Raw genomic sequence first — 15607 nt, forward strand, 5'->3', positions numbered from 1 at the left:
ATTCGTTTCACTTGTGTATGATATAGCACATGCAAAAGATTAAAAGGAGGGGGAGTAGGATTCTCTACTGTTGTAACTCACGCTAATGTGAGTACAGCGCTCCGTGCGTCACAAATCTCAATTAAAAACAAAATAAGGTTAGCGACACGCGTTTTAAAACCATTTGCTCTCAAGTTGTATTCTTCCTCTCTTGCCTACATTTTTCGCTAATTTCTTCCATTTTGAGGTTTCTCTTTTTTCTCTTCCCCTCTCTCTTTTTCACTGTAGATACAACGCAACACATATACATATACTGTTACGAAAGTGAAAATCCCATCTGTGCTCATGTTTATAAAACGAATGACCCAGAAGGTAACCCTTGATAACTTTTACAATACACAATAATTACTGTTAGCTTTTGTGATATGGGGCTGGATAAAGAAGACTTATGTGAAATGTCCTCTTATGGAGAACTGCAGAAAATTAGAAACATTCAGTTTATTCTCTTCTCTTTCCCTCTTTTTCCACCTTTGAAGCCTTTAAAATTTATCTCTAAAACCTGTTTGAAGATTGGGTTAGGTAACACCACCAGTGGCTATCTCTTTAAAGCAAGGGGTGAATAGGTCTTGAATGAGATTAAGAAAATAGATCTTACGGGAAGAGAAAGGACAGTGCTTGTGAGAGTTTTATCTTATTGTCCATATAAAGTTTGTGTCCTATCTGTGAAAGTTAGTTTTAGCGTCTGAGATTTTGAAAGGACCCTGAGAAAAGGGTCAGAAGAGGTTTTGTTATCTCTAGTAAAACATTTTCTGAGCAAACAGTTTCTCTCCCTCCTTCCACTGTCTGCAAAAGTCCTTGTCCAGAAATTTGTACACCAATCGCGATCAAATTTCCCTTGAGATGGCATATTTCAGTCCAGAGTTTCACAATAAAGGGGAGGTCCTTCCTACATCGTAGCACTATTCTTCTAGTATAACGGAAGAGAGAGAGAGAGAGAGAGGAGGAAGAGTTAAAGGATAAAGAAGAACAAGTGAAAAACTACGAGGACTCTGCTTAAACCCTCTAGCAATTTCAAGGATAATGTGGTTTTAAATATTCTACACACGGGACATTTCCAGGCAATGTAGCGTGTATCCTTTCTCTCTATTTCCATCATTCTCATCGCTATCCTTGATCCCTCAGCCTCACATAAATGTGCAGAAATAATTGAAGGTATTGCTTCTGGAAAAGTATGCCAAAAGAGATTGTTCAAAAGACAAACTGCAGCTAAAACGTTACATACAAAAGGCAAATAAGAATATTTTAAAAACGAAGAGAGAGGTATTATGAAGTAATAGCAGCAAAAGAGGACCAGAGGGAATTGCTATAAAGAGCTGTAATATCTCTCAGTTCTATAGTAGTTTTACCATTTTATCTTCCCTGATAGCGGGTGTAATTTTGCTGTTTTAGTCTTAGGAAGAAAGAGGAAAAACACTGCCAGGTACTTTTGAACATGGTTACGTTATTCTACAATGGTAGATTGTAGATGACACAAAAGTCTTCCAGTAACTAGTTCTATTATTTCGTATCTGCATTAAACTGTAGCAAAAACACTACAAAACGCGTTAAAAAGATTAAAGAAAATACACATAGGTGCATTGGATCTGTAGGTTCCATTTTAATCTACATGACATGTTTTATCAGGACAGAATGCCACGAAGATGACTGGATGCTCTGATGTGTTTTATTAATGTTTTTGCTAATTACCTTTATTTTAATCACTCGTATCTCAGTACTACACTTTATAGTTTTTTTTTTAAATCTATGTTTCGTAAATTATTCAAATACGAATTTTAGTAAACACAAAGTAGTTTTTACACACCGATGCTAAATTTAACAACGATTGCTATTCCTTGATTAAGTTTTATAATACGTAAGTCTAGAATTGTAACCAAGACGTTTTGTGGTGGTCTGAAAATTTTCGGGCATGTTCGAGTTCAATTTTGATTTTTGAATTTTAAATTTGCAGCAATAGTGTTTAAAATTACTTTGATTCACACAGTTTTCTGTGTATTTGGATTGGTAGTTTGGTATTTTAGTGAAAATGGAAATAATCTTAAATCTTTAAACATTAAGCGCTTCTTTATTGCTTTCTCTTATATCTAAACACTTAACACTTGTATGTAAGAAGCAATGGAGCACTTGCTAAGAATAGCATCCAATCAGTGGCGGCCTATTGATTTTGTTTTGGCCGTTGAACTCTTGATGAATGAACTGGGAGGGATTTGGCCATATTTCCGAAAAGCACTATAGTTTTAAAAGTTCACGATACAGAATATATGTGATAATATTGAGTACATATCCTTGAAAATATTTTGCATATGTGAAGCAACAGGATTCAGTGGAATCAAAGTAGTGCTTTTCTAACTTTATAACCTCAACTTTCATTATCACTGTAAATTTCATTTTATAAAACTTTCTTTCGAAGCATGTTCCTGTATAGTAAACTTCTTTACCTATCTGTTCAATGTTATAATGATGCAATCAGGTCCTTCATTCAAATTGTTTCCTCATAGAGTAGTTGGAATAATACTAATTTTATAAAATATAATAGTTATAGAACACACATAGAGAATTATCAACTAAGAAGAATCTTGCATTCATAATGCATAATACTTATTCAAAACGTTAAACTCTTCTGTTCTGTGAATTTTAGGGACTCAACGGTATCTGTGAAACATTCGCTTAAAAACAGAAGCAAAAATTGGCTGTAAGTTTTTGGTTTATATTTCGACTGACTGATTGATTGATTTTTAATTTAATGACCCTTTCAGCAGCGAGGCTATATATAAGACGTGGACTTACTGATTAACGTGGAATCCGAACCACATGAGCTCCTACCAGGAATCTTCCTGGTTCCATGAGCTCCTAATATACTTAGGTACATGAAAGAGTCAAAATATGTTTGTATGTACAATACATTGAATCGCGCAGATTTAGTTCGTAAAGTAATTGTAATGTGCAGGACAAGCATATTCTGCATTTCCTTCCAACTTTGTATAGAAGTTATTCATCATATATGCCTTCCTTACTTTTTAACTTGTCCTCTCTTAACTTTCATCTTTAATGTTGAGCTACACAATAGCTTGCTCACCTGGTTTGTTCAGTGGTGGCTAGTGCGCCCATATTGCTGACAGTGATTATTTGGAACTTATAAGTTATAATGTTTTTATATGCTGCGGATTTCCCTAACAAAGACGAAGTCTTCCAAGATGATAAATTGCGGAGACACAAAATCAGGCTTGTTTAGGCGAAGTTTAAGGAATATCAGGATGAACTTCAGCATCTCCCTTGCCCAGCGCGATCCCCCAACATAAACATTATTGAATTTCTATGATCAGTTTTAGAGCAGCGAGTCCGACGGAAACTTTCTCCCCATCACTGGTATTACAACTAGCAGTATATTTCTTGAAAAATGGTCAACTATTTCTTTAGACAATGTTTCCTGAATTGTACAATCTCAATTCCATGACAATTGCAAGCAGTATTACAGGTTAAAAATGTCCAATACTGTATTAATCAGGTAATTTATATTTTGTTAAATGTTTTCTATACTTTAAAGTCTACCTGTATATGTTTATCCGCTAGTACGGTGTCAGTTTCAATACCTTATTTAGATATTCTAGTCAATATCTTTCTCATTTCATTCTTCCTTTTGCTTTATCCTCAAACAGAATATCAATCCATTCTAATTGTCATATTACATTTACAACTATCGAGTTATTTTTCTTTTCTATCGTCATCCACCTTTTTTCGTTTACAGGTGTCAAAATTTTGCTATTCCTATTCGTTTCTGTTCGGAATACACACAGATTCTGTAACAATACCACTGCTCAAAAGCTTACATTTTTATCCTCTTCATGCTCTCCATATCCATGTCTCTGATCTATATAACGCAACGTTCCGAACAGAGATGTTATGAAGCATTTCTAATTCCATCAAAATGTTTTTATGTAAGTTAGTAGTCTTTTCTTGCAAAATGTTTGCTTTCCTTGAAATATTTGTGTGGTCACATCTACACTTCATCTATTCGAAATAGTCATAGTTTCCCAGTACGAAAATGTTTCCACACCCTACTTATTCTCTTCTATCTATGCGTACAATTGATTTATCTTGTCGTTCCATTGTAGGTTTTGTGATTTTCTTAATTTATTCTAATTTTCATTTTTCCCTCGATAGTTCTTGTTTGGGGGCAAAGACTGTCTTCAACAAGAAACATTATGTATCAGCCGACATCATTGTGCAGAACAATTTCCCTTTCATATTTATGTCTAGTTGCAGAACAATTCTTTCATTGCCTTTCTTTTATGTTGAATAAAAGTTGTAATAATCGATATACTTTCCTTATTCTTGCTCCTCCCGTTTCTTTTCCTGTTAGAACAGTTTGCTTCCCATGTAATTTATATGATATATTATGGTCTGCTTCTGTAGTTCATGTTCAAGTTTTTTAACACTTCGAACATTATATTCCTATCCATACTAGTGATGAAAACTTGTTTTAGAGAGCTTCTTCAAATCTATTCATATGGTTAGTATTCCTTTTCATGCTTCTCTTCTTTTCTTAATTTCTGATCTAAACCTTGATCCACTGGTATATTTTCTTTATATTTTTCTTTTCTTTAATAAGTGATTCCGTTTAGTATCTCGGAAGCATGCATTCGCGGCCTTAGCGTTTTGTGCTCTTTACATTTTTGGACTTTGAAACTAAGTACTTTCTATATTTGTTCTTGAATTGGAAGCACAGCATGTCCTGAGGGCAGCGGAAAATTGATGTATTGTTGAAATTATTTTCCAATTCCTAAAATCTATAACAACTTGTATACGAAAGACAGATCTTGCATTTGCTGCAACATTGGTGTAAAAATCTGATTGGGTCACAGAACCTTCAAATAACTATAGAAATTTCTTATTTAAACAGATTAATAAAGTTTCCGAGTTCTAAATATACATTACGTAAATAATGTGCAAGAGTAAAAGGTGATAAAATTGGTTTGCTTTCGTAAATAGAATTATTTTATTGAAAAGAAATGCCGTTACTCACTGGCACAACATAGTGAGTAGTCGCCAATTCATTCAATGTCGATTTTATTTTCATCATAGATGTGGAATTTCTCTTAAAATTATATCAAGCGAATAGAGTTTATTGTGTATAGGAATATTTATTGACATATTTTGTGATGTATCAGTCTGCGTGATGCATCAATTATTATAGTCTTTGTCGATTTTAAGTGTGGGTTATTAAATCGACTAAGATTAATATAGTGGGGATTTAACACAAATAGATTTGCTACTTTATCAAGGCTAATGTGTCAATAGCTAATTATATTATGCACTAATTTGCTCTAAATCTATAGTAACGTTGAAAACAATCTTTGAAAAAGTAGAGTCAAAGAAAAAAAAACTACAAATTAAATGGAAAGCTTGGCCGAAGTATACGTTTCAAAGTTATTATTATAAGTAATTTTTACTGTGTATGAAGATAATATATTTTCATAGATTTTCAGTAAATCTTATCACGTACTCTTGTATATTGCCAAAGGCTTAAAATTTAATTTTAACTTCCTCTCAGAAAAACATTTTTAGACGATTTATTTGATCTAAGCGCTACTGTAGTACAAGCAAGTATTATTAAAGAATCTCTGATAGGTTCTTTGGTTCTTCAACTTAGAAATTGCGGGTAGTATTTTTTTTGAAGAAAAAGTATATGAAAAAAAGAAAAACTCAAGTCATCTACTTATTTTGCAACACCAGAAGATTGCAGCGTACAATATTACAACAAGAAGCACAAGGAACTTAACTCAGCAAAATTAATTCTTAGTCTATCCTTGTAGAGATTTTTGTTCTTTTTCAAAAATTTTTTCTTGCTTATTGTCGAGCAATTTTGCTGAATTTGCACTTTCCTTTCACCCTTTTCCGCTTCAAGATACGAACTAGGAAAGTTTTGCGTGAAATTTCTGCAAGAGAGTGCAAACTGCGTAGGTTTGCTCCGGCTTTTCCTAACCCATTAGAGCTGATTCATCAGAATGAAAGCTGTCCATCAAGCCTTACAGTTAAAGTCTTTCTCTTTCATTATCTCGTACTCTTCAACTCTCTTAGCAATCTCTTGCTCTTATCCACTTCTTTTCTGTTATCTTGTTTTACCATCCTTGTTATCTGTGTTCAGCTTAATACTGTTTAGCTCCAAGTTAAAATATTGACAGCGAACATGAAGGTGAAATTTTGTAAGAAGTTGCCATCATCATTAGCGTGCTCTCCCTTCGTCTTTACCACACATACATATAAATACAAGAAGCATGAAAAGAACATTTTATAATACACAGATTAAAGAATAAAAAAGTTTGATGAAAATATTTGGTTAAATTTATTGGCTAAAGTGTTTGTATGGTTATTTCAAATCGCCAGGGCAAAACTTACTTTTGTCATTGAATTATCCTTTTTAGATTTCTGTGTTGGGAGTGCATTATGCCATTTTATACGGCTGTTAATTATGTTTCTCGACGAAAATGAGTAACGCATTATTATAGGGTTATTGGTGATGTATTTAGTTATGGAATTTGAACAAAATCATTAGAGAAGCTTTGAAAAAAATACAAGTTTTTGGTTCTTAGATACCAGTAAACTGCTTTCATTTTTGAGTGCTCGTTTCAGCAATGTGGTATCTTTCTTTTTATACAAGGATGGAGACGGACAAATAGATGGATGATGAACGTTTAGAAGAACTTTCAGTACGGTTCGTTAAATGCTGAAATCTCAATTTTTGTCAACGATTACAAGACTTTTCATTTGTATCACTACTTGAAAATGACAATAACAACGTTCGATTCTTGGATATCATGTTGATGTTCATGATCCGAATTTCCCTTTTCACTTAAAATTATATATTTATCTAAAGACCAGTAATGTAAATAGAATTAATTAAGGAAAGAACGATGGCAGAATTTTTACGTATAGAGCACAACCTTGGAAGTTCAAATCTTATTTGCATCATGTGAGTTTTGTATCAGGCAATACTCTTTGTGTGGATTACCGGTATTTCCTCATGTTGTTCTCATTTCCCGTCTATCGTTCATAAAGTTTCATCAATAATAATTTGCATTTATTGTTTTCCCCTTTAGTATACATAAAGTATAACCATCTACAAGATAATGAACCATAATAGTACTTCATTCTCGTGTCAGTAGGTTAAGAGAAGGTCGGAGATTGCTATTTTTACACAATTTTTGTAGTAGTGTAAAACAAATGATTATATTATAATCTGAGAAAAAATTCGAAATTATGAAACGAAATTATTAATTTATTCTTCAAACTATTTACTCCTATAACTGTTTCTTCAGTTGTTCAATTGTAACAACATTACATATCGAGATGGAACGCTTCTTTATAGAACGTGTGTTTTGAAGTCACGTATTACTTTATTACAAATATACTATAGTTATAAACACGGAATTGTTACTACAGAAATGAAATATTTCAGTTTTACGTCCCACCGACCAGGCTAAGGAAGACAGTGATGATGAAAAATGAATGCAATGGTGGAATCAATGAAGTGGGAGGAAACGGTAGAACCCCGAGAAAATCCACACACACGGTATTTGTACACTACAAAGTCCACTTGGCGCGAGCTGGGATTGAACCAGGCATCCCACGCAGCAGAATTGAACGCTCTACCACTGAGCCACCGTGGCTACGGAATTGTTAATACAGTCGCAACAATATCACAATATTGTTGTCCAAGTGATACTAAATCTGGAAGTATTACAGAAACTAGTTAATAGTTTATGCTTTTTGGAAGATTGCAAGATTTAGTATGGCTACGTATTGTTGTGTACTAACAAAACATCAAGTACCGTAGTATTCTTAATGTACTATATTTTTGAAGTTTAAACAATGTTGTTTAACATCTTTTATTTTGAATGTTAGAAGTTATAGGAAAAATAATTTAGCTAATGCGATATTCTATTATCTTAAGCGATAATAGAAAAAAATGTTATAATGTCATCAGTTTTATAATTCATAGGATGGATAAAAACAGTCGCAACAATGCTGTCATGTGAAAAGCGTGATTCAGATAGTCATAGGTGTTCGGTAGATGATAACGGAAGGTGAGGTGACGAAATTTTTCGATTGGAAACAGCTGCGCCTTACTTAATCAAATACTGCAGTGCTGTAGAGTAAAGGTGGAGCTTTGAAGCGTTCTATTAAGATGTTTACAAAATATTAGCAGGACCTCTCGTGACTATATTGTTGGCGTACACATCTTTGGCTCCGGAGACTTGGGATCGATCCTAGTGGAAACTCGTCTGATTCAGATCTCATGCTAAAGTGTAGGTCCAAGTCTCACATAGCTTCGGTTTTGTAAGGGACACTAAACATCAAAGCGAAACTGAAACAGCTTGCATGGCTGAAGATTGAAGTGAAACGTAGTCGGAGTGCACCCGGATTTTTTCAAGGCTTGGGCGAAACATGTGTCAAAAAAGGATTGCCGGATCGGACGATGGTTGAAAGTGTTGCACAAAGTCAGGAAAGGTGTTTAGAATAGCCACCTTTCAGGATTATCTTAAACTTTACAATTCGGCTGGAAGTTTAGTGTTCGTTGATTTCACATGAGTTAGCCGCGAAAATAGGCATATCACAAAACTGTGCTGTACACGCTGCTCAGCATACTTTGATTCTGCAAAATTGCAGCGCGATAGCTATTCTATCATCATTGCTATCCTATCCTATCACTTGGGTTGCCAGCTCAAGTGTGGTTCATACGAGTGAATCCAGATTTCATCTATCGGTGCAGCAAGTTCTGTGCAATTGCAACGAAGTTTCCTGTTTGATGTAATGCTAGAAGTTTTGGTACGTTTTCAAAAGTATAGAATATACGCACTTCCGTATATGTTCCTTCTTTCTTAAATTTAAAATGCTGATATGCCGGACTAGAAAAATATTAGGTGGGTATACACCGTACACGCTAGTATACCACACATTACATTCCTATCCATCGCCGAAGCGTAAAACAGAAAACCGTTGCAATTGCAAAGAACTTGCTGCACCGATAGACGAAATCTGGATTCACTCGTATGAACCACACTTGAGCTGGCAACCCAGTGAGTGGAAGAAATCTGAATTTCCTGGTTTTAAGAGTGTGCATGTCACGCAAAGTTCTGGTGTGAACCCAGCATCCATGTACTTTGGCATAGTCCTGGACCATTCTGTACATCATGGTGAGGCTGTCATACAACCTACTACTATTATTTCTTGCAACACCTTGCATTTAGGAGAAAGCGACGGCGCATGGACGCTTATAACCAGTGCTAGGTAACATACAATTAACATAGTTCAAGATCTTCTTGTAACTTGTGAGGGAATTACTAGAAAACCTTCCGTATTCCCCAAATATGAGTTCATTCTGTTACGATGTTTCGAATGATATGAAAGAACCGCTTCACGGAAAATATTACAGCTTAATAGAAAAAAGTATAATCAGTTCAATAGGGTAGTCGCTTCAGTGGGGATGGACATGCTAACAATGTATTATGCCTTCTACAAGCATGGCAGAAGATCTTTAACATGACGAGCGATTCCATTAAAACAAACTGACATTTACTCTATTAATAAATCAGTTAGATTACAATACTAGCTCTTCTAATTCCAGACGATTGAACTATATCAAAGAAACTGCGCCAAGGGAAATTTAGAGTTATTGGTATTGTGAAAAGCGAAAAATATTTGGTGCCCAATACAATATGACTATTTCTTCGTAGATTACTAATTTTATTTAGTATTGGTACTGCTCATAGGTTGTACTAACGTATTATAAAATACATGCAAATGTATAGAGGAAAAGGAAAATCTTATCGGAATGAAGCTAGTTAGTTGAGGACTTTTATCCTGTTTTTAGCTTCATGAAAGTAATTCCGAAGAAATATAGTAGCTGATTCTCTTTTCACATTCTTGATTCCTTTAATTAGTTCTTTTCGCAGTGAATTGTGTTTTTTTTCTTCACATGATTATTACAAAAATCTATCTATGCAAGTTCTTCTGTAACGTTTCATGTTAATGTCCTGTATTAGAAATTGAAAACTTACTATACGAAAGTTAAGATCTTACAATTTCGGTTAGCAAATACTAGTTCTTCCTCCCGAGTTTTTGGCTTGGCCTACACTATAGGTTAAAATCGTTTTTAATTAATGCTATAATTGTTTACGCTTAACTTTTTTTGTTTTCCCGCCACCAACTAATTTGCAGCTACAGAAATGAAAAATAAAAATGAAATATTTTACTTTAAGATTCCACTATTATGCCCTTTAGGCTAAGGGAGACGGATGATTAAGGTAAGTGAATGGAAGAATTGCTTGAATGATAATGTGGGTGTAAATGAGAATACCCTGAGAAAACCCACGGACACGATGTTGTCCACCACAAACTTACTTGTCCGGGGATCGAGCCAGAGACCCTACCTACGAACCAGAGGTGAGCTCTCTACCACAGAGCCACCATTCTCCCTAGGGTTATAAAAATGTTAGTGTTCAAATTTCAATACGTTTTTAGCCCTTGTCTCAATAATAAACAGCAAGTCACGTTCATGTTCATCATCATCACTATCCATCTTCAGATAATAAAATTGTAAAAATACAGTTCCAGTTGCAATTAAATCGTCACAGTATACTACTGTAGAAAGACATACATATTAATGGTCAAATCTAAATATCGTTTCAGTGCTCTTGTTCTACTTTGAAATGATTAAATTGGAACAATGCAGTTTTTTTAAGCTGAAATGAGATCGTCGCTAATTCTTAACAGGTAAGACTTGCAGCTATTAGCCATGGTCACAGACTGATACATATTCCTTTTAGGTCTATAATAAGAGTAGAGACTCGTGGTGGCAAGTAGTCGGTATTGCTTCTAACTACCAACTGGATAATCCGAGTTCGTCCTTCTACCCTCGGTCCAAAACTGTTCAAGGATCCATTCAGTCTCTGTAAAGGGGTTCCTGAGGAAACTCATATGTTAAAGGAGGTTACCGCATTTTGCAGACTGCGTAATCTCCTGTACGTGGAGAAATGAAGAAGTCTTACTTCCACGTCGTCTTTTTGTCACATGGGCTGTCCTGAATGGGGTATTCCCTTTGCTTTTATCTAGTGTGTATACATATTGACCGCTAAAAATTAAGAGGCTGATAAATTATCAGGGAAAGATAATCATGGCCCATCAAGCAACTAGAAAAACAAACAAACCAAACTACTTGGCGTAACAGCCCATTTTATGGGCCTAAGCCTGCTCCAACGCCACCCGCCAGCGACTGGATGAACTACGTCCAGCCTAACGGCGAGCATGTGGTCAGTATGCTACGACGCCCTGTCTCTAAATTCAAGAGCTTTCTAGACCTAGTGGCCGTCACGTCTTGTTTTTACGTGACCCTCAGGACGCTGTGTGGACGCTGAAAATTGGTATGCATCGGCTGGGAATCGAACCAGGGACCACGCGGACATCAATCCAACTCTCTACCCACTAGACTACGGTGTCCAGCAACTGGACAAATAAACTCCTGTTGTGTTCTCCTTTTATGATGCACCCACAAAATTATATTTAGTCACGAAAATAAAATGAATAAATTTCTGTGAAATATTTACGTGATTTTTTTAGAATAATACATAAAATGGTTTGGATTTCTTATGAAGCTTTGTTGGTAATAGGTTTGAAGGCACGTGTAAGGTTGTCTAACCTGAGATTCCAACTATATTCTGTGGCTTTGCATCTGTCTTCTGTAATCAAATATCAAACTAAAAGAGCGCTTTTGTTTAAAGTACTTTTATTTTAAAATTACGTCTATGTAAGCTTATAGCTAAAATCATATGTGGCTACACTGTAGACGTGATATGAGATGTCTCCAGGAACTAACTTCTGTAAATGACTTAATACGGTATTGCATAATACCGATCAATCATATTGTACTCTCCCAATATCTATACCACCGTTCTTTTCATGCATCTAGTCCACTCCTATCAACATATTGATAAGTTGACTAAAGTGATTATTTGAATGTATTACTTCGTAGCTGATTCATAAATAAATCACATGGTTCATTATAATCTATTCTAAGATTAAATCTATTCAAACTGTAAATAAAATACATCGCAGTGGGATTTCCACTAAATACAAGTTCCATTACTAATGCCCCATAAACCTGCGAATTAATTTATCTGAAGTATATTATGACATTATATGTTGTTAAGACACAAATCGTTAACGATGAAAAATGAATTCTACGTTAAAAAAGGAGAGGGGGGAAGAGATTCATGCTCTACAATACTCCCAGAAAGAAGCAAAAATCATTTTCCAAATCCAGTGGCAGTGTCTGTTACTGACACATATACACCGCATGCACTGACCACACACAACAGCGGCCGAGAAACACAAACACGTATGCAGTTTCATTGATGAATTTTTCTCTCTCCAGTGTACTCCCACCCTCCCTCTCTCTCTGGAATGCGTGTGAGACACATGTCCTCTGAACAACGCGCTTGCGTCTATGCGTGTGGGGAAGTGCGTCGCTGATGCGAGTGGACCACTGACTTACATTTTTCCAACTCGTTTTCTACTTTTTAAATCTTTTTGTGCGGGTTTGTGTGTGTGTGTGTGTTTATGTATGTATGTATGTATGTATATATTTTGTTTCTTTGCACTACATGTGAATTTGAGCGTGCATAGAATGAAAAGATATCTGCTGAGTATTCTAAAACTGAAAGCACATTCTGAACTCGTGATATTAATTCTGAAGCTTTAAAATGACCAAAAGGGTGATACAAAATACTTCATTGCTTATTCATAAAGCATTTGGTAATGTAGTAATATAAAGTTTTACAAGAAAACACTTATTAAAATGTTGTTATCATGATTAGCTTCTGCATATGTTTCAGTCGATATTAATTCTAAATAAGAATTATTTTTCGTGAATAATGATTTCTACTAATATTAATTACATTAATGAGTACTTGCCACTTTCTAAAACTACTCTTGAAGTGAATACACTCAAGACTCATGAGTAGACCAACCCCAAAGCATAAAAAGCACAACAGCAATTTACACATATGGTTGGTACCTTGAACGTGGTTGTGGTTGTCTGAGGGTTCAAAGAAACTAATTTTAAAAACATAATAAAGCATAATTTTAGAAAATAAAGCATAAAGCATAATTTAAAATATATAGCACAATTCTTGAAAAGTTATGTTTAACTGCAAGTTTAGCATACTGTATTAATATTTTTAAACCAATATTTACAATGCAGCAATGCAAACCTTATTCTTATTTCTGTAAACTTTTCGGTGTAACCTTTTGAAGTCGAGAAAAGAAAAAAGAAAAATAAGAAAACAATAGTTTTTTCTAAATGAAACTGAGCAGTTATGTATGATGATTCGAAATGTACAAAAAGTGCACAAGAACTCCACACTGTATTGTTATGTGTACCTCTTGAACTTAAGACTTTCTGTATTTTTTGGTGACATCTTTTACTTTCCCTTTCTGTATATATGCACCTCTAAGGCGCACACAAGTGATTAAATAAAAACTGACTCGAGTAAAGTATATCTCTTTACAGCGCATTAAGTAGAAAGTTCATTAAATATGAAAGAAACTGGTTGTATAAAATATTAGTAAATAGATCAAGATATTTAGAATATTTAATGTATAGTAAATAATATATATTATACATGATAATTGTAAAACAATGATTGAAACTAACAATAAAGCATATTTTTTTTTTTAAAAAAAAAGCATAATTAAGCAAAACATAAAGCATAATGTGAGTTGCTCTACTCATGAGGAGTGAAAATTCTTACTGACATTGGGAAATTTATTTTATCGTGAAATGTTTATAAATTATTTATTGTAGCTTTGGAAGATTCAAGATTACTAATAAAACTCCAACTGACCAAAGCAATATATATATAATCTGAAATGTTTAACCTATCTTCACTTCCTATCATTCTTATTATTTAATTTGCTAGTAAATACTAGCAGTATTTATTTTGTACGAAACTAGTGTTTTGAAAGAGAATCTATGTTGATAGGTTTGCTACATATAAGAAAATAATAAACATACCTTGTTCAGAGGGGTATGCAAGTAATAGTGATTCCAATTTTTAGTCCTGGGGGTGGTAAGTGCAAGGTTGAACTAAAAAGAAAATAAATATACTTAGTTGGAAATTTAACAAAATGCAATCTACGGAAACGGGAGAACCCCGAGAAAACCTACGCACGCGGTGTTTGTCCACCACAAAGTCCAGTTGGCACGAACTGGGATCGACCCATGAACCCCACACACCAAAGGTGAACGCTTTACCATTGAGCCACGGCGGCCCCTATTTCATTATTGATTCTTATTTTAAGTAATTATTATGCAATGATAGTTAAACTTTTTATTATTTTTTAAATACACTTTACTATTTGCTGTGTAATCACTTTTTCTAATTGTAAGTTCAAAATTCTTTTTAACAAATGCTAACGCATAATCAAATTTTCTTTCAGCTCTATCCATCACGACTCTGGAACTCACTAAAGAAATAACAAACACTTCTCGCCAGAGTATATACACTTGTTTATTAAAAACTAAATTACAGTGTAACGGTTTCGACAACTTAACGTTGTCTTCATCAGACACTAACTCTTCATTTTAGATCTCGTAAAGATCTATCTATGTATAGAATTTGGTTTTTCTAGGTGACTTCTTTCTATGCAAAAATATGACAAACACAAAAACAATATGTGAATATACCCTGCTGTTCAAAGAACTTTGGAAATCACTAATAAATTGTTTCAGTTATATCATATTATCTGTGTTGATTACATATTTAATGAATAATATATCATGACTTGTCATATCTGTTGTTTAATTATAGATGTTTGTTTTAATACTGTATACACATGTTTGTTTTGTTTATTTGTATATAAGTTATATTATCTTCTGCTTTTGAAACTTTCACTTCATTGAAACATATTCATTTGCAAATCATGAGTAGTACATAACATAAACACATATATCTATTGTTTTAATTATTAAATCTAAGCGTATTGATGGCTTGTCTTACGTAAGTTTTATTTCATTGTGTTTTCATATCCGTTACCACTGACTGGAAAATTTATAATTTCTGAAATTACAGATCTTTCAAACATTTGATATGTTCATTTGACGCTTATTTAGCCATTTTCTACAAATATTTTATTAGAAATCTGCAAACCACCTTATTAAATAGTATTATTATTTATAAAGCAGGTCATTTCTATTGTATCGTTATGTCAATATAAACTTCGTTGATTTTAGAGATACTTCTTCAATATTTAAGGCATAAGCTGGTTTGATTTGAATACTATAAATTGCATAAATGAAATTTATATGAGTTAAGATGACATTTTTGCAGTAATTTACAAGAAAACTATTGTATACTGTTTATATATTGTTGTATTCCTGTTGGTATACTAATCACCTTAGTTAATTAACTACATATATACAAACAACAACACGCGGTGCAAGTGGTGGAGCATATTACTTTTTGGTGAAGCTACGAGTGAGTATCAGTACCTGCAGTAGCTATTATCATCTTTT

At 34.0% G+C, this 15607-nt stretch overlaps 1 long non-coding RNA gene across 13 annotated transcripts in view; it reads right to left on the reverse strand.

Moving 5' to 3' along the window:
• The window catches only part of LOC145671211 (uncharacterized), a 170294-nt gene that overhangs the window by 108939 nt on the left and 45748 nt on the right, over window positions 1–15607 (reverse strand). For 9 of the 13 annotated variants that reach the window (XR_014128485.1, XR_014128484.1, XR_014128478.1 and 6 more), the window contains one exon: window positions 14108–14179. The exons of the other annotated variants lie outside the window; for them this stretch is intronic. This is a non-coding gene — a long non-coding RNA (uncharacterized LOC145671211). The remainder of the gene's footprint in view (window positions 1–14107; window positions 14180–15607) is intronic. 13 annotated transcript variants of the gene reach the window in all.

This window comes from Thermobia domestica, chromosome 15, assembly GCF_964235325.1.
Source record: "Thermobia domestica chromosome 15, izTheDome1.hap1.1, whole genome shotgun sequence".
NCBI classification, from domain to species: Eukaryota; Metazoa; Arthropoda; class Insecta; order Zygentoma; family Lepismatidae; genus Thermobia; species Thermobia domestica.